This window comes from Aphis gossypii, chromosome 3 (assembly GCF_020184175.1).
Source record: "Aphis gossypii isolate Hap1 chromosome 3, ASM2018417v2, whole genome shotgun sequence".
Taxonomy (NCBI): Eukaryota; Metazoa; Arthropoda; class Insecta; order Hemiptera; family Aphididae; genus Aphis; species Aphis gossypii.
Window position 1 is genome coordinate 16405260 of NC_065532.1, and position 22582 is coordinate 16427841.

Sequence of the window (22582 nt, forward strand, 5' to 3'; positions counted from 1 at the left end):
AAATTATCCAAAGTTTTAGTACTCCTAAAATAATAATCCATTATGATACACAATATATTTACTGCTTGTATTATTAAGGTACATATTTTGTTCTCTTTATACATTTGTAGATAATTTACCAAGGTAAAAGTTGTGAATTTGCAATATAATATAATATAGGGGAAAGCGGGGTAGTACCGTACGAGAGTCAAAACCGTATGATAAGGTTTTCTGAACATTGGTCAAGATAGAAAAAAAATATTAATGTTTATTTATCCATGACCATACCATGTTTGTTGTTATCAACAACTATAATTAACCTCACTTTTATTAAATTCCCGCTCAAATTTCTGTCATCGTAAAATATATTATATTATTATGTAAAATAACATTTTTTTCACATACTCATTACGTATAATCAAACATTGTTATACGTAATTTTGTTTTATATGCACAAAAATCGTTTCAAATTCCGAAAAAGTAAGTACAGATTATTTAATCATATAATTTGGAGGAATATTGCTTTTCCTTTTTACTTAATTACCGTTAATTTAAAGTCGCCTACTATGGGGCAAAAACGTAAGTCATACGGTATTATTATACATATTATTACGTTTTATAATTGACTTGATAATTTTTTATTAAAGATGGTTCGTAACTATGTGCGAAAAACAAATCGGTAATCGTGGGATGAAAATACAATGCTATTAGTCATAAATTAAAAGCTGCAGTTAATGATACATTAAGTTATATAAAAGCTTCAACCGACTATGAAATGCGAATGCCTCATTCAAATTTACAAGATAGAATAAAAGCAATAAAAGACGAGAAAATGAAACTTTACAACAGTGCTTTAAAAGGTTAGTAGTGTTAGTACAGATTGTTTTTTTTATTTTTGTATTAAGCTACGTAATGTGTATTTGAGAATTTGTATTTTAATGTTAATATTTTTTCTCTTATTTATCAAAACACATATTTTAAGTTATTTTTCTAAATTATTAAACACCTGAATGCCTTGGACTAAGTTATGTACCTAATATAATTACGCAATCCAATTTTAAATCCTTAAAATGTTATACCTAAATTCCACAGTGCTTAGAAATTAGTAGTACGTTTCTGCCTCGACTTCCCCTACATTACACTTTACCTTCATGAAAAAATCTAAATCTCGCATCATCTTACTCTTTATGATAATCGCACGTTCGAAGACTAATTTTGATTTTCGAATCCTATGTACATTATGATTATATATGCTTTAATATTCATAAAGATATATATTTTTTTATCGACTTAAAAATAATGCACTACACTACTACAGTATTATATGACTGCACATATAGTATTCGGATTTGAGATTGAAAAACAAAAACTTCAATCTAAAACGATTTCACATATTTCGTATAATACGATAGTGACTACAGCTGTCGAGTATTAATTTCAGTTTCGGAATACGATTGACTAGGCCCACGTTATAATGTATAGTTGGAAAAATAATTTTCATAGTCACCTACACATATACACAGTAGTGGGCAGTGAAGTATTTCAGAAGGGCAATAGTTTTTTTAATGTATTAAATAAAATGAAAAAAGAATATCAATATTCAAAAATATAGTTAATTAATGTGGGCCGTGGGATATTGATTAATAATATCTCGAATCTCGATCTGTATTAAGAGTTGTGTTCAAAAAAAATTGATCGTTTCCCCTCCCCTCCTTGATTGAACTTTAGATACGCCAATAGGTTAATGTCACACACTGTATACACTTACTTTGTATACGGGGCAATACCAATAGTTTATGCCGTCGATATTTTATAATTGCAATCGTGTATATAAGTATATATAACTATACATCGATACCCGTAAACGATTTATTAATTTACTCCGTTATATATTACAAGTGTCAAGTATATATTATAATATAGCCTATATATGCAGCCAGGCGGTGCATTTATATGTAGTAGGTAAGGGTGGGCGCCGACATTTCGGGTGCGGCTAAGTTTTAATAACGGTATTATTGTTGTACTCGGTGTACATTGTGTCGATTAATATTTTTTTGAAAGTGATCAAATCGTTGTTAATTGTTATAATACTGTAAACACAAATAGGATCGATATCTACCTATAAAATAAATACATATTATATAGGTATATTATGGACAGTTAGTTATGGACGATGTGGTATGGATATAACCGCTCGCGCTCACATAGCATAAATTAAAATACCTATACATACCACAGCTTTCGCAAAATTAGCATATTATCGTCATTAATAATAATAACATAAAAAAAATAAATAAATAAACTATAATTAAGACAAAATTATAGCTTAAAACTTGGTATTAAAATTACATGATAGTTGTCGACGGATTCAATATGTCTACTGATTATTATTAATTATTCCTATTGTTTTGCTAGTAGTTTGTTTCGGTCAACTAGGTAGGTATACGAGTTATACGAGTAAATTTAAAATAAACCAACAAAATTAAAAAAAAATATTGTTATTATAACACTTACATTGATCGATGTAAAATTAAAATAAATATGCAAATTCAAGAAGATATAATATATACGAACGATCTTTTTAGCTACATTTCCTTCCGCGTTGTGATAATTCAAATAGTTGTCTGAATTCATCACTGTTCGCATGTTCAGTGGAATAAGTTTCGAATATACACTTTGTAGTTTGTATATATTTTGAATAATATTTAGTATGTGTACACATATATGTAAATATTAGTATTAGCAGTCTTGTCAAAACTTTAATATTCGAAGGTATAGTATTATGTTATACATAGGTACCTATACTTAAGTAGTTCCCACTCCTTAATTTATCTATATGCACTTATATTATATTTTTATTTTTTATTTACTGAACGTCACATTTATTTTAAAAATATTAGTTTATTAACGCATTCAATTTTTTTTTATTAAAATATATATAACATAATATATATAGTAGGTATACCTACTATACAAAAATAGACCCTAAAGTGAATGCTATAAAAATTAAAAAGGGTCCTTGTGTTTCATGAAAATCTATTAGCATGTCTGTTGCATTAAGATCTGTTAAATCAGATGTTAGTTTTTTGGCACGGTAACCAATAATTTGGATTTATAAACTGATTTAAGGTCAGTAAATTAAAATGTATAATATTATCAAGAAGACAAAAGCATACTGCTTGTTAACGGAAAAAGGTCATTAAATGCGCCGTTCATTGTATATTATATATATTATACTGCTAGCTGTATATCCCTACTTTACTCTGGATAAAAATGAACTAACATAAAATACAGCTCTAACTAATTCGACGGAAATAAAAATTCGGCTATGTTAAATTTGCACTTGGTATATTTACGAATTTGGTTCAGACTTTGCTTTGAACTTTCCTGATAACTTTAAAAATAATTTAGAAACATTCATCAAAATCAGTAGAGTATTTTTTAAGTCTACAAGCTAAAAAAAGGATATTTTATTGTAAATTTTTTTTTTTTATTATTATTATTTTTTCTATATTAGAATGACAAACAATAAATTAGATACTTATAAATACTATTTTCTTTTATTTAACTTTTATAACTTTCATTGAAATTAACCCTCTAGTTTCTGAATTTTTGGTGTTCAAACATACAAACTTTTGTAATAGGGTGGTTTCAAAAAAAAAAATATAAGAAAAGAGATTAAATAATAATATGTAGTACATATTATTATGTACGCGATGTCCGCTCGAATAGAATAATTGAATTTCGTACTTCCGTATGCGACGACTTGATCTATATATGTATATACTATGTATAGTATACTGTATAAATAATATATAATATTATATATTTAAAAAAAAAACAACTAGTGGAAATAGTAAGTAGAATATAAAAGCAGAATTTGAAAATAAAACATTTATATTATATTATAATATTCAATACGCATGCCGTGTCTACGATATACCCGTTGAGCACTGAGCAGTTCTCAGCGAGCATAATCATATCATCATAATTCGTAACTGCAGTCTTGCAGAGTTACAGCGTGCGTTATTATATTGTTGTGTGTTTTGTTCGTGATTTCGACTTGCCGCTGTGATTTATGTTTAGTCTCCAGCTGCTGCTGATCGGCCGCGCAATTTCTCGAAATAATCACACCGTGCGGGCGAGTGTGAATTTAATATCGGCAAAAAAAGTTACCTACCGCGAGCACGACACGTTGATATTGTTATTATATAACATGTGTAACGAACGTATAAACGATAACAAAATTAACACGACAAAACAATGCCTAAGTAATATAATATGATAATACATAGATTATTGTTGAGGACTACTGGACAAATATGGATTATTATATTATAATATCGCTGCACGAAACGAATGAAAACGCAAATATATGATACTAGGTATTGCCAAATACGTACGTACGTGTATTATATTTTTGCCTACCTAGTCAATAATTGAAAACAAAAACTGTTTGTGTATGCGGTAGCTATATAGACGAGTGTTGGCCACTGTGCTGCACCAACACAATATAATTATTGTAACATTGATTAATGCAATAAAATGACGCGTAATTAATTAACGATTATAGTTATGCATTCATGTCTCTCGGGTCTTAAAAACTCAGTATAGTATTGCAGTATTCAATAAAATTAAAATTTAATTGCGTAATTCTCTGTCAATACAAATATTATAAGGTGCATAGATAAACACATTGTCGTGATTTGTCGTATATACTAGTGTATAGTGAGTAGTGACACTCTATATACCTCGTAAATGTAGACTGTAGAGGGATCGCTAGGAATATAAATAGATCACGACACCCCAAAATACGGGAGACCCATTAATAGTTCACATAATATGTCAAACACAATATAACAGTTAAAACCACCCACATATTTATTATGTAAATTCAACTATCTGTATATTTAACTAGTGATGTTGTTGAAGTTTTTTTCGAGTATTCACTATTCACATCTCAAGACTTCACACTGTACAGACACTTAGTTGTTAATACTGAAACCTATCAACTAATAGATTAATAAACACAATTTGCTAGATACGCTCACGTTTTTATCATGTTCTCAAGTCCATAATATTTTTCAAAATCGTTAGGTTAAAAAAAAAATTTCACCGAAATACAATTTTTAACACGAATGTAGTTAATACTTTTGAGTAGTTAACATTTAAAGTTTATAACAATTTTCAAAATATTCGGAAAATACAATAATTATTACGTAATACTAGTTTTTGATAAAATAAATTTTGTTTATTTAGTTTAACTTGAAACCAATAAATGTAAAATATTCAAAATTTCACAAGATTTTTTTATGAGCATTTGTGCTGTGATGAGCAAAGTTTAAACTTTGCCAAAATTAATCAAAATCAAGAAGATGTTTAAATTATTTTATAGTTTAAAATGTATAAATTGTTCAAATTCTATAGCTAAGACTTAATAATTTAATATAAGGTACCTCATATAGTCATATTCATAAGTGTTTAATACTAAAATAAAATAAAATTTAAAAATAAATAAGCGTATTTTTTTCGTTGTATGAATAGAGATTGGAAGCTCAAATTTGAGAAAAATTCAATATTTAAACAGAGAATAACAATTTTAGTTATTTTGTTGTAATTCGAAAAAAAGTTTTCGTTGTAACTTAAAACTTTTACGTGCTTATAATACATTATTATATTTTATACACACATTAATATTTTCAAAACTTTTAGATTAATTTTATATTATTGTCTATTATCATTTACACCACGCGTATTATTATAAATAGTAAAATTAATTACTATAATAATAATTAATAGCAATATATCTATATGATAATATAAGTGTATCCGCTCAAAAGTTTTTTTTTTATGTGATGTTTTAAATTTAATTCAAATCAACACAATATCCATTACAGTGACCTACCCAATTACAAAGTACACCTGACTCGTATACTATACTTCAGAGCAATTACCTACTTGACATCTTTTTTTTACAATTTATTTTTTTTTTTTTAGTTCATTTTTGTGTACAACTGTGTTTATATTTTAGTCATGTATAATATTAAAAAAAATGATTGATTATCATTTTTTTTAGTTTTAATTCATGTATTCATGTTATGATATATGATGTCTAACTTATATATAACTTACAAAAAAAGGTATATATACTTAACATACATAAAAAAAACTACTTATATATTTATTATGAACTACAAAGATCCCAAAAGCATTACATCAGAAAAAATAGTGCCCAAGTACACCTTTATTATGAGTTTGTGCCCAAACGTGTTGTAGCCATAACTATTTTTTATATTAATATCCGCTTCCCTGATAAAAAAATAAATGTAATGCCCATTGCCCATTGCCCACGTATACCCTTCAAAGTTTAAAACATCTTTTATTTTAAACTAGTTTTAACTATAATTTTTAACTAGTAGTTGTTAAAAAAGGTATTAACGGCAATTACCAAAACAAATTACAATCACACCAACACATTAACTGTCAGTTCTAAGTCTGATTCATTAAATGGGATGGAAATCTATTTTTGTTTAAATAGAATGGGAGTTTCTAATGTTCGCATCTTATAGGAACATAACTAACAATAACTCACCTAAAAGTGTAAACTAGTTTAGATTTTTAAATTTTGATTATTATTCTGTTATCAGTTGTGGTGTTTATTCATTTATTGTCAAAAACGTATACAGAATAATATACTACATTATACTTGCTTAAAAATACGATTTTATAATATTTTTGTATGCTATCTATAATTTTATCAGACATAACAATTTTTATATTTTACATTTAATATAGGTAATAATATATTACTTTTAAATTTGTTTATTGTGACATGTTCAACGATATTTTTCTTGCATTTAGCTAGTTTATTATTTTTTAAATTTGTTTCATTTACGTAGCAATATTTTAGGTTTTGTACACCCATTAATAACAAATAAATCCAGTACATAAATGTTTGGTAGACCGTAAAAAAATCGAATAGGTATGTAAAATGTCAGACTTGTGAGCAGGCTGAGAAATATTCTCGGAAATCATAAAAAGAAACAAATTGAATTCTTGTACATTTCGGACAGTTATCCAGCTGCGATTTTCGTCGGAACAGCAGCACGCGTGTATAATATACCATTTTAAAACATGGTTTTAAGACCACACGGTTAATTTGATGCTATAATAGTATTAGGTGTACCTATAATATATACTATATATACATACATATCGCTTATTGTGCGTGATTTTTTTAGATTTAAAAATAATTTAAAATCACTGCAGCATAGGTGTTTAATATTGTCTGGTAAAACGTATTTATTTTCGATAAACAAAGAATTTTCCAGATTACCTACCATATAAGAATTGACTATAATTTTATTTTTTTTTATCTCGAGCATGATATAATACGAGTTCAACGATTTCTCAACACAATATACATATGCTGCACATACGTAACGACGTTAATGAATCGTTTTGGCAGTTATTACTTATCATAGCGCATAATATATGTATGTGTCAGATTGTAAGTCAAGGACCTGCAGAGTACACATCGAATTGACCAATAAATCAATAAAAATCTAAAATTTAATTTCTCCGAAACGATTTCGTCACGTAGACGTATTGAAACAATAATTATTGCAAAATCTTAGAAGTGTCCGAATTATTATGCAGTGCGCCCAATGTCAACGACGATATCGTTATATTAGCACCGCCGCGGTACGGGGTCACGGTTGCGACAGTATTGAATTTTGGAAACGTAATATCAATTTATTTCTTCAATACAATATTATAACGTTATATAATATCAATCAATGTCCGATAAGACTATTCGCATTTGGAGACGAAATAACAACAAGAACATAATAATTTATTATTACGAATCAATGATTTGATCTCGTCGCCGAGGCAAGTGCGCTGCTAAAATTTTTTTCAAATGGATTTCTAAGATTTAAATAGGTAAAACTTATAGCGAAGGGTTGGGGGGAGTTCACACGCTTTCCGTTGTAGTAATCAGTCATAATATAGTAAATAATAGTAATATAAAGAATTAAAGAATCTTGCAGTATGACATCGTATATTTTTATATATTCACTATATTTTTACATAAATACGGCCGATGAGGGGAAGGTATAACCCTAAAATACCCTTCTCCTGGCTACTCCGCCGTACGTCGCGGAATATTGCGGCCATTGTTGCACATAATATATAGTACAATGTAGGTAGAGAACATATAACTGGATAACGATATAGCAATGATCGACATAACGACGTTTACAAGACCAATGTTTTGAGCTCCGTCGCGTAGGTTTAATACCATATTTTATTGGAAGTTGGCGAAATTATATGTATTTCGTATAAGTATAATAGCTCATACCTAGTAGTTACGATGACTGTGGTTCAGCACCTGTAAGCTCGTGTCATACTCATAATTAGCTGCACACACAATATATTATTATACACCTACTCGAGACATTATTTATATCGATCGATATCGCGTATAATACTAATATGCAGATTTCCAATTATATTAATAATGTGTATGAATCGATCCAGAAATACGAACAAAAATCAAGAACAATGCAGTGCAATCGTGGTAGTAATGAAAAGTAATAACCAAAAATAACGCATGTAAAGAGATTACGCAGGTATTTTTTTTTAACGATTTCTTAATAATGTATTTTTTGTATTGCGAAAACTGAGTTATTATTTCCTTCCTCGTTCCATCTATCGTTTTTTTTCTACTTAAACTTCCGGAATGACATTTTTATATCTTCAAGATATACGAGTACTATATTATTCTATAGACCATAATAGATTATAGATGTATAGATATACCACATCTTATAAATATTCCTAATAATTCACTTTTCACATCATGACATATTCTGTACACAAAGTATATTTATTAATGAAATTTACTATATCATCTATAATAAATTAAGTGCATATATTTAAATTACCCTTGTTTAACATAAAATAAACAGATCACGAGCGAATATATATATGTTATATTTATTAGTAATAAATTGGACGATAAAATCTCATTTTGGTCGATGTATTTATATTATATTTACATTGCAGTATTAAAATATAAGACTTCATAAAAAAAAAATCATTGCAACATTGAATATAATACTAATATATTAATGAATAATCAATGTTGGAGTGTTGGACAAACAATATATTATAAATTTATGATATTGTTAAATCAGCACACGTGTGTGTATATCAGATATCCGAGAGCCTTGAATTCCCATAAAAAAGTATAAGAAGAATTTATATATATGTGCGATAAACATATTATAACGAGAGTTAAGCACTGATTTTAATTATAATTAAGATATAATACTTAGTCATTATTCTAATGAATACATTTTTTTTTTTATGAGTTAATATTACAACCACTGTGTTTACTATAATACCTACTCTACACATTATTATAATATTATTGTTATACGACATGCGCGCGCGTGTTAAATTCTTCATAATTTTACTTTTCAAAATAAACTGGCATAGTATGCATGTTTTTCAAAACCACAGTAATCGCACTTTTAGTAAGGATGGGAATTTTTTAACAGTATAATGTTTATCGTATTTTTTTAATAATATCGAAAAAATTCTACGTTAACTGCAGCATTAATAACTTTCTTGTAATATAAATGGTAAACGCGAGTATTTCGAAACACATTGAAGACTGAGACGAAATGAAAAAAATATTTAAGTCATATACACACATATATATATATATATATATATAGTACACGCACACGCACACGCACTCACACAAGCTAGATAAAATATTGTGAAAATATCATCAAAAAAGTTTGCGATGTAAATATATTATTAACGCAAATCGATCGTATTAAACGAGTATTCATTGAGGTGGTTTATTTTGGTATCTTCGTAATAATTTATTTACCACCCTTTTCGTTTACTATTATTGTTTGTTTATAAACACCCATCTTAAATAGATATAGGTATTTGAAAAAGAAATGCATCAAATTAATCGAATTATATTATTATATATAAAATATATAACATGAATTACGAGTAGTGTATTTTAAAGGGATTTATGGACATTTTTTATGACGTTTGACACTATGACCTATAAATGGAGAAAAATAATACATAACTTAGGTAACTAACATGTGCACGAATACATATCGGTATAGTTATTATATTGTACAAAAATAAAATATGAAAACGATCAGAAAATTCAATTTTTTTGGCAAAATAAAACAATGTTTGAAACAGTTTAATGTCCACTTAGGTTGAACCACAGAAAGATTAATTTAGTAAGCCTGTGTTATAAAATATGACTAGGTATATCCGAGGTATATGACTAGGTTACATCAAAACCCAAGGGTCTGAAGTATATATTAAACAATATTTGAAGACAGATGGTACCCATTCATAAGTATACCTTTATAAATAATAAATTTTGTAGACATGTAAAAATATAAAATTTAACATAGTTGTGTCTATCAAATGCCAACGAGGTAGGGAGACTCTATGATATTAACACATTATGTGGTGTATTAAAAAATAATAAATATTAATTGTTTTGTTATAATTTTTAACAAATGACACTTTGAACTTGTAAATAATGTATATGTCCTTGAGTTTAAATATCAATAAATATCTAGTAAAATGTAAAATTGTTGAAAATAGAGATGGTTGAAACGATATGTTCATCAGTCAGCCCGCATTTTTTTGTATTATGACAGTAGTGTTTTAGATCTAAAAAGGATAAAAATAACATCGTTGTGTAATATCTGCAAGTGACGATTATTGATAATTATTATTTATTATTTGTCCGTTAACCATTAACTTTCAGAATGAATAATTTTTAAATTAAATGCTCCTGCTATCTGCTGTTTACTGGTATATGATTATAATATTAATATATTCTTTTAAATTATGTAATAATTCACTTAATTTATTTCTATTATTTCACGTGCGCCATGACACGGGTCGCTATTGCCATATACTATTATACTATTATTTCGTGAACATGTAACGATTAAAATAAATTTCAGATTAATACAAAAATAATTTTGAAAATATTTTCATAATAAATGGTTTAACGCACTACAACGTATGTAGAAACAGATGAATTGTGTTATTGTCATAAAGGTATTTTTAAATCTATATCTAGTATCTACCATATTAATTTAAAAAAAATGTAACGTCACGCTCTTCACAAATATTAAGTATATTTTTAATTTTAGTTATTACCAGTATTCAGAATTAGTTTCCTAACCATAAACCATAATGTAGTAATTAATTGTTTTCGTCATTAGTCTTATTATTATGATAACATTGATAACACAAAAACTATTGTCCATTATCCACAGTAATAATTTTAATTTTAATTTTGTACGTATTGAATTCGATTTGGCAATTGAGTTAACTGGTCGGTGTTATTCGTCGCTACTAACTCACAAACGTAACTAAAACTAGTAGGAGGGAAGTTGTTTTCTATCCCAAAACAGTATTGATCTATTTAATTGTTATAAACAAACAACTAACTTTTTTATACAAAGAAATATATAATGTACTTACACAGAAGTATATTGATTTTCATTTTGTTATGGCATAAACATATAATGGTATATTTAATAGAAAAAATAGTGTACTTATATAGGCATGATCATCATGAACTTAGGTTTACCTAAGTGTGTTTAAACAGTTTAGCCGGGCCTGTTCTTATATAGGTAGTGGATATTCTTGCAGAAATTTGCATTCTGTTATACGTTATGTTTAATATACCCACATAGGCGTAGTACAAAAATAGTTTTTTTAAAGTCTTATGGATCACGAGATGAACTCCTCGGGGATGAGCCAAAAGGCGACTCTACGATCTGGATTTGACGTTTTCTTAGTACTCGTGTGTATCTATTACTATATCTCGACAATCGATTTCATTTTAAACGTCACATCCTACGAACATTGGGTTTTTTCTTATAATGTTCCTACTTGAAAACTTGAAAACCTTCAAATTCGCGTGTGGCTTTTATCTAGCAAGCAAATTTGCTATACACAGTTTTTCTTTTTTTTCTACTAGTATTTTATTTTAGATCAACGCTAATGTATTAATATATAAGTATTATAATATTATAATTTAAAGGCATACAACGGTGATACTGTTTTTAAACGCGTATTGTTCGTATACTACGTATACACTATACACTAATATTATCTAACAGGGTATATAATCTATAATCATCTACATATATTAATTTTGTGTAATTATTCCAATAAAATTATGCCGACGTTTTACCAACTGTATATTTGTATAGAATTCGAGCCGTTGTATTGAAAACAAATGTCTATAATATTCATCCGTCTCGCTATAATATTAACGTACTAAGCGACGAATACATAGAATAGTAATTAAACCTATTTATTTTAACTGTACGCCTATATTACCCAACTTTACCTGAATTAAATTTTATCTATCTTTCTACCGTTTTCCGTTCTACTTCAAACTTTAGTTGAAATATCTGATACAAACTAAAATGATTGATTTTATTATTTTTCACTATTTAATTCTGGACATATTATTAAATTATTTTTATTTGGACATAAAAAATTGTCATATAAAAATTGGTATTCGTCTGTGTTTGTAAAAATATAATATGTCTGGAATTAAATAGTGAAAAATAATAATAAAATAAATCATAATTGGAAATCTGAAATTATGTAAAATAATAATCATAGTGATTGTGTTCATATAACTCTATAAGTACTTACTTGATTTAAAGATTTGTATTTATTAGATATATTTATATTTTGTAAGAAATATTATAAACAGTATTCCTAATATTAATACGTATTGATGTAGGTATATGATCTCAGATCTGTAACCTAGCTGAAATAGCAATCGTTTAAATCAGTGGTTGATAACCAGTGACCCGCGCAACTATTCCATACAGCCCGTTCCAAAATGACAATTAAATTGAATTATAATTTTATCTATTTTCTTAAATTTACACGTTTTATGAAAATTTAATTATTGAATTGTATTTTATTTATTGGATCTCGGTCTTATGTTACATCAAAAGATATACAATTTGTCGGGAAAAAAGTGGAAGACGATTCTATTTCTATGCTATAAAATGAAATTAGGATTTCTGAACTAGTATCTTTTGTTGGTATATTGATGTGTATAAATGAATTTAATATAAAATTACAATATAAAAATCAGCTTATTCCTAATATTGGTCTCATATTTATTAAGTCTTTTAAAGTGAAATTGAAATTTTTACGTTCTCATTTTGAAAAAAATGAATTAACACATTTCTCTGCTTGTAAAAATATTTTTGAATAGTCAAAATTTTTATTTTAATCAATTAAATGTATTGAATCTATCTCGAAACTTCAATAATAATTTTAATCACTTTCAACATTTTAAAATTACTCACCAATTCATTTAATACCTATTTATGTTGACGTGATGTTCCTGTTGAGCTTCAAATTGAAATAATAGATTTGTAGGTATATTCATCAAGTATTCGCAAACACTCATAATTTCATATTATTTTCTAATTTTTAACTGTTAAGTTGTAGTATTTTTACATAATAATTAAACATTTTTAAAATAAGATTCAAAATTTTGAATTTCTGATCTACACAGGCCGCGAAAATGTATAAATTTTTAAATACAGCACCTGAGTTTAAAAATTTTTCCGATAACTGATTTGAATAAACAAAAAAATATTTGATTTTTATGAGGCAAAACTGAATTCATGTGTTAACCAATAACCACTCTATGTACATTAGCATCTTATAAGGATTGAAAAATAAGACTTAAACACCCTCTGAGTCTCAACTATATACATTAATAGAACTTTTATTGAAAACGATCCTGCAGTTTTTTTGAGCCTTTATAGAGAACAAACATTCATTTTTATGTATTAGAAGATTTAGTCTGATACTCAAATACGACGATACACAATAATAATAATTTACGTAACATTACATACTCAACACTCGTATTATTATGTTATGAACTATAATCTATAATGTGTCTATTTGGAGATTTTAATATTCCAAACGAGTACTAGTTATTTTAATGGTTTTATTTAAGTTCCTAAAGATAAGTATACATGCATAAATGATAATAACTATGACAAGTTCTAGAGATTTCTGGGTTAACCGGATAAGGATAACATATGATTATACGAATCAATACATTTAATGAAAATCTAGTCACGTTGGTACTATATAGTCCCAATAGTTGTTTGGCTTTTAACTTTTCACAGGAAATTAAATTTAGTGAGTTGGCTTGCGGTATCCGGTGCAGTGTATAATTATAAGTAAGACTTTTGACGTATTTTCGACAGTATAATATAATAAACTCAAAAAGGTTTAACAAACTAATTTATTTATTGATTTTAAGTAGGTCGATCGTAGATTAGTACTCATAGAAATGAATTAAGTAATTAATAAGTATATTGTATAATGTAGTGATCTATTACAGTATACTGTGATTATATGATTAAATCTGATTTAATAAACTAAAAAATGCTTGAACATATATAAAATAATGCTCCAAATAACGTTTGAGTATGCACTATACAGTAAAAACTCTATATAGAAATTTAATTTAATTTATATAATGAAAACAGTATCGATTGTTATAGATGATAATATTATAAACGTAAGTACATTGAGCATTATAAATAAAATAAAATATTAGATGATAATAATATATATAACCGTGATTGTATACCTAATTGAGAATTTCATTTTTGGTGATTGCCAATAAACTATGTTTACGGTTCGTGCATTTTATATATTATGTATTTATAGGTAGGTACTTATACTATATTTATTATTTATAAGTTTAATGCTTATGCGGCCATCTAATGGAATTCCTAAGACTGTCTATCTAATGGATGGAAATTTCAATCGTGATAGCCTGCCGTAGCAGAGATAAAGAAGAAAAATAATATGTATAGACGTATTTACAAAAAAAAATCGATAAGAAACGCATTAGACGATTGCAATTTCTTTATTCGCAATCCAATTTCCTGTAAACTCGTCTTTTCTCGACTGCACGTGTTCATTTTTTTTCATCCCAATATCAGGTATATATTTATGACATCATTTTTAAACGATACTCTTCTATAACACACTGAATAAACCTTTATTTTCTAATTAGCTTTCCACGTGTCAATTTTTTTTCAAACATTTAATGCACACTACACGTTGTAAAACACTGCGAATATTTATTAGTTCTTTGAATTTTTTTTCATCGCCTGTTTTATCCGTAGTGTTAGTTCTCACATGAATTTGTATTTATTTCATTTAAACAGCATTTTATTAGATTCGTGCGTGTACAGCAAACGGATTAAAAAAAAAAAAAAATGAAACGTTTAATCGGCTCGAGAATTATTTTATGCTGATATATTAACTCTATGCAGCCTGCAAGTAATAAATAAATTAAAACTGCTATAATATTGACATGATTTTATTTTCAAATCTCGTGTGATATGACTTAATACCTTAATATGCTTATATAATTTTAATGAATATCAATTTAAAGGCTTTAAGGATCCTAAAAGCTAATTTTCCAACCACATCAATTATGAGAATTTAAACACCGTTTAATGCTATAATTTTAACTTAATTTTATTATCTCTCAGTTACATTTTAACTGCATCTTATAAAGATGATTAGTATTCACGTTTTGAATAAATCATAATATTTTGAATATAAATCAGTTGAATTAGACTTTAAATCTAAGTTAAATATTATTAGTACATTTTATATATTTTGTAAGCATTTGTAATGATAGTATAGAGTATAGACGAATATTTATTTATCTATTCACTATTGAGTCAACATTTTATAATGTTTTTGATAAATTCATGATAAATGATCTAATAATTAATAGTTATATCAATGACGAAATTAATTTTTAATACTTTATTATACGTATATAATAATAATTACTTTGATTAGCTTTAAATAAATTGTATAGATGAAATCATAAAAAAATTTAAAAAATTTAAAATAAATATCTATTGATATGTCTCATTATTTTTATAACATAACAAATTTTGTCACATTAAAATATTCATTAAATAACAACTATTTAATTCAAAAAGCGCAAGCATATTATTTTTTATGTACAATTTTATTTCATTATTATGCAAAGATCAAAGTAAAGGGAACAAACATCTATATTTTACGTACATAAATACTATCTTTAGTAGGACGCCTACGATATTATAATTAAACGTATACACAAATATTTAATTATAATGCGTTAATTTTGACGTTATAGGTGAATCTTAATTAAAATTGACTTAATGATCAAATGAATAACGAAGTTTTATTAAAAAAAAAAAATAGTACTTATAAATGAATATGAATCAATGCAATGTTGTAGAAAATATAGATTTAAAATATATGATAGGTTAAGAACTTAAGTCTGACTGTCAATGCAATTTAATAATACATAATTCCAAATGAAAGACATCTTCAAACATTTTTTTATAATGTAATTATTTTTGTATAGTATGATTATGCAATATTTTATTCTTATTAAATTACTGTTTTCAAGGTAATATTATTTCGACACAAGTATCGTTGTTTCATATTTGATTATTAAAATGAATATTTCAACAATATTAAGACATTCCTTTTATGAAGTTTTTTTCATCGCATTATGTACAAATTCAACTGTTTCAACAAATTAAGAATGTAATGTTCATGAAAAAAATTATTTCCATTTGCTATATGATATATCTCTACCATCAGTTACTGAGTTACACCATTCGGTTTACCAAGAAAATATTTACTACTACAGGTAAAATATATAATATTATGTAATTTACTATTAACCATTTTCCTTTTATATTTTTCAAAAATATAATCCATGAACACCAATATTTTAATAGAAAAACTTTTTAAAATACAAACAATTTCAACTTGACTAAACAGTATACGATTTATAGCTGAAAAATATTTTTGCTAAATTAGTTCTGAATACAGAAAACCAATTACGCTAATGAAATTAAAAATTGTAACACATGTTTGGTATATTCATTTTTTTTTTAATTGTGTTCCATTTAAATTCAATTACCATTAAATGGTTTAATTATTTTCTCGTATAAACGGATTTTAACACATTAATAAAATAGTTTTTCGTTTTTTTATAGCCGCATTGCTACATTGATAAAATATAGCAATAAATTCATACTTCGTTTATAAATTATAATAATATTACAGATATAAAACTTTAAAACATATAAAGCCATTTAGGTTGTTAAATTATTTAAACATAAAGTATATTATTATATCATAAATAACACCTACCTACTATTATTGGTTATATTAAATTTAATAAAAAATATATCTATAGTTTGTTTTAAACTCAATATCTAAATGGCATAATTATTATAATCATATTCCCAATTATGATAAGTACCTGATTCTCCACCTTACGAAAACTCTTATTTTTTAGTAGCGCATTACGTGTTAGAAAACCATTTGGTTCAACTATGAGTGTACGAATGACCATAATTGTAAATACAAAGCAAATAGAAAAATAGAAAATAAACCAATATTGTAAACACAAAGATTATTAATATATTTCATTTGACAAATTAATTTTTCTAATCACTTTTTTGTAAGTATATAAAAATCAATCAAAAAAATTGATAACATGTATTGAATGTACTTATAAAAAGTCTAAAAAAAATTGAATTGTATTGCTCGTATGAACTTTATAATATAATATATTGTGTGTGAGAATAAAAATTAAAAAATAATAATAATAAATTAAATATTAATTGTATTTTGAAATGAATACTTTGCCGACTTAATGTAATTGGCCTATAGATACTAGTAATGACGGGCAAAAATATAGTAATTTAGTAGTAAAGAATATTATAGCTCATACAAATATACAATTATATAAACTCTTCAATACAATTTTTTTATAAGAAGGTAAACCTATATATATATAGAACATATGTCTGTGTTGCATAATATACGTAACATTTATATGTACTTTTTAAAAGAAACCATTTTGTTCTCCCCAATAACAATATGTAAAATAACCCTCACTCAACTATTACTTGCAGATTAGGTTAGATTTGTTCAAATAAATATGCACTTTTCATACTAGTAAAATGTTCTAAAAAATACAAAAACTATGATTTACAGTCTGTACCAGGGGTGGCCAACATGAATGTGTTCGCGTGCGACATGGACAAATACAATTATACCAAGAGTCAAAGTATTTGTAAATACATCATATTATATAATTTGATAAATTTTAATAAACGACTACCAAAAAATTAAAATTTGTAACAATACTAAGAAAATTTTGATTTTATAGATAAGACGTGAACCACATCTGACTAAGACGAGAGCCACATGCGGCTCGCGAGCAGCAATTTAGCCACTCCTGGACTATACAGTAGACACAAGACATACTGTCATATATACATAACAAGGAGGTAATTACTTTAAAACATCTATTTAACACGATTTTATTGTTTATTATTTAGTTATTCAAGATTGGTTAGATATCGCTTGATTGGATATCGTAATTTTGTAATTAACAAGCCACATTTAAGTGGTAAATGAATGGGGAGATCATATTTTGCGCCAATTTTATTACTTGTAATTTGCGCCACAAATAGGTTTATTTAAGTACGTATGTAATTTGCGACAAAATATAATAATATAACATGTATTTTGGGATACACATACAAATTAATTTTAATATTTTAAACCACGACAGAAAACGAAATGGAATATGTAATTTGCGCCACGCTTTCAATAATATTTAATTTATCAACAAAATAAAATTTATTGATAGAAAACACTTAGTTTCGTCATTAAGCTATAAGTTTAAAAAAAAAGTGAGTAAGCTAAGTATTATAAGTAGCTATAGTTATTTAATTTCAAAAATTATATGTTACCGATATTACAAAAATAGTAGGTATATACAAAACGAAAATTTACTTATTTAATTTACATGGAGTTTGTTTTACTTATATACATTTATTTATAATTATAATATGACTGATTTTTATATGTTTTATTACTAAACGAAAATTTACTTATTTAACATGCATGGAGTTTGTTTTATTTATAATTATAATATTGATGGCGCTAATTATAATTTTAATAAGGTGAAAAATGGCGTAGATTACAATTTTAGTAGGTACAGGTGGCTCAGATTAGTTAATGCCTTTTTATTTAATTTTATTTGGCGCAAATTACCAAAATAAATTTTTAGATGTGGCGCAAATGACATATATTTTTTTGGGAAGGGTTGTTTTTGGCGCAAATTACATAAGTCCAATGAATATGAATTAAGGGGTAGTTTATTTTTTACTAATTGTTGATTAGACCATTAGTCATGCCACGTCGCTACAATGTGATGAATCATCTTTATTAAATCACCGTTGGATAGTGGATAGTAAACAATGTATTAGCAATAAATTATTGATAATAACAATTTTTGCTGCAGGCCATATCACGAATTCATAAATATTATTTTGGCTGTATTGCAACACAGATAGTGGATAGCCACGCACGCACATCATAATACGTAATATAACACATCAACACACCTATATAGGTAATACTATATTTTTCATTGTTTGGTCGCACCACTGCAAGAGTTTATATAGTATGTATCATAATGACATTATTACACGCGAAGCATTGTCAATATTAATATCAATATTATTAATAATATAATAAAAAAAATGAAATAATTACGACGATGTGCGAAATGCGCCGTACCATGTAATATACAAAATGATTATATACATATATATACATATACATTACATACAAAGTATGCTTATTGCTTATACTCTCGTCCTAAGCAATAATTTAGTGTATATTCGTATACATAAATTATGTATCATTTAATCGTGGAAATCCTAATCTTTAGAATATACTCAACTTAAAAATGTATGACATCAAAGATAATTTTTATGTTTAAACTATTAAACTTCAAGCTCTCAGATTTTTATGGCATTTAATGAGTGTCTTGAAGTGATACATACTTTTCTTCAAACAAATTTTTATAGTTTCTGAGTTATTAGTACTGTAATATTGTGGATGGTTATATGTTATAGGCTTAATATGATTTGTAGATCGAATACAAAATAAAAAAATAATCATCAATACATTTTATTCGAGATCACTTGTTCGTGAATCCTATGATTATAGTTATAGATATTATATTGTGTAGTACAAAATGTTTTCAAAAAAAAATTATCGACTTAAAATTTTTCAGGTTAAAATGGAGGATAGTGTTATTTATAAAAAAAAACTGGTTTAAATCGCCACAACGTGCAAGAACACTCCTTAAATTACTTGAAAAAAAAAATCGTAATCATGCAGCCGGTCTTTAAGTAGAATATTATGTACATTTATAAACACTGTATAAATGAAAATTAGAATTTGAATAAAGGATAACATTTCCGGGTGATGAACGTGCTCGGTGAATCGCTCTGTATATAATATAGTGTATTGTAATTTACACATAATATCATATATAGTAAAAAAAATAATAGCAATAAGTCCTCGACTGCGCATAATCGAATGCCTTTCGATGGAAATGCGATTGGCCACGGGCACTGTTAAGGGATTTAATGTGGCGAAGACGACGAATATCGTATACAATTCGTGTATACATGTGAGTATACAGTTATATCGTATAATATATATGTACATATATAAATAGTTTATGAGGCGAAGATTAAAAAACATACATTGTATTATATTATTGTATACTATTTATATTATATATATATAGGTAAGTACGCGACGACCACGCGCGCGCGATTTATCCGACTAACGGCATGCCGGCAAACATATAATAATAGTAATACGCGTGCTTATTTATAATATTACATTATTATTATTATATAGGTGTGCATTTGATATCGAACAATTTTTATTATTTTTTTAATCCAAAACGGTTTTTTTTTTTTAACGTCCATAACGGTATAATTTTACAACACGCTCTCTACAGCTCTATATACGTACACTATATACGCACAGTATTCCTCCTACTAATTATATTTTTTTTTTACACCGATGCATATGTTAATTATTTTTGTATATTATAACACGAATCTGTAATATTGGAAGCACAGCTCTGATATCTGAGCGTATATAGTAGTGTTATACTGCAGTTGTTCAAAGTTAACCACAATTCTTTATTAGTTCATCGAGATACTGAGAAATATACACAATAATATATATTTACGTTATGTCATTTAACGTATTAAAATTGTCTTTAAATTTCAATTAGGTATAGTTCATCACTGCATATCTATTATACTACGATTATTTGTCTTGTAATTCTCTTGCTAATTTTTTCGTGAATTTTACTGATCCCAATACTTGGAAGTGAAAACTGATGGTTTCGATAACAAAAAAGTTTTATCGCATCAACGTGAAACTTAAATAAGTACTTACCGAAAATAAAAAAACCAACCAGAATAATTTTAATATCTATACAGTATACAAGTAATATTACATGCTCCTTAATATATATACATATATTTTTTTTAAGCATGAAAACAATATGGTTGAATTTGAACCACTCTACGTAGAGATATTAAGTATTTCCAATTATCGAGGACATGATAATGTACATTGAATCCTATGCGTATATACTTATATGTCTTATGTACGATATCTTATCTACGACCATTGTCGTCATCAATCGATCTTGAATTTTTTGAAAACTCATTTTTACACTCACCACTTATGTGCTCATATGTATTACCAAGCTATAAAAGTTCCAGTGTCTTATACATACGTTTATAAACATCAATGGCGATTATACATTATGTTCAAAGAGAGAGGGGCAAAAATAAAGCCAACCCTCCTCCACCACATAGCATTTAAATATATAAAATATATATGGTATACCAGATTATTGACAGCTTTTGTGTTGGTCGATCGTAACAACTTAAAAAACTCAAAGGTCCATAAAAGTTGGCCACCTTTGGTGTCTACATATTATAATATAAAATATACAAAATCAAACCCCAAGGAGAGACAATCCACCTATCCCTCCCCCCTTATAACAGCCACTGATAAACATAATATAATATTATAATCAATAAATGATAATTTAATTGTTAAGCATAAAAAGATCTTAAGAACATAGTAGTTTTATGCAAATCACATTTAGTGAATTGCCAAACTCTTATTAGGTATATTTCATTTTAAAACCGTTTCACTGTGTTCATTTTAGTTTATTATTATTATTATTAATATATTTTACATATCCAGCGCTATTATGACGTGTCAAAAAGTATTTTAAGTATATTTTATATACTTCAATGAACATTGTGTACAGGTACATAGGACTAAGCACCTGCAGCATAATAAATCGAACGAATTTTAATTTATTTTATCGCGCCGACACCATTCGATGGCAGTTAGGTATACTGTCATTTCATATTAAAACGCATCGGTTATATTATTATTTATTATTATGCTTAATCGATTACAGTTATTTATTTATTTTTTTATTTTATGCCCGTTATTTCATTTTTCGAGTACATAAATATAAGACCAGTCCACAGACGACATTATCGTTACAAGCGCG

The 22582-nt window shown here is 26.7% G+C and overlaps 1 long non-coding RNA gene across 1 annotated transcript; it reads left to right on the plus strand.

The window, feature by feature from the left end:
* The first annotated feature begins 346 nt into the window (after positions 1-346).
* Positions 347-19857, plus strand: LOC126551341 (uncharacterized). Its single transcript, XR_007605231.1, has 5 exons — positions 347-459; positions 627-839; positions 18151-18229; positions 18326-18446; positions 19469-19857. It is a non-coding gene; the product is annotated as an uncharacterized LOC126551341 (long non-coding RNA).
* Positions 19858-22582: the final 2725 nt, after the last annotated feature.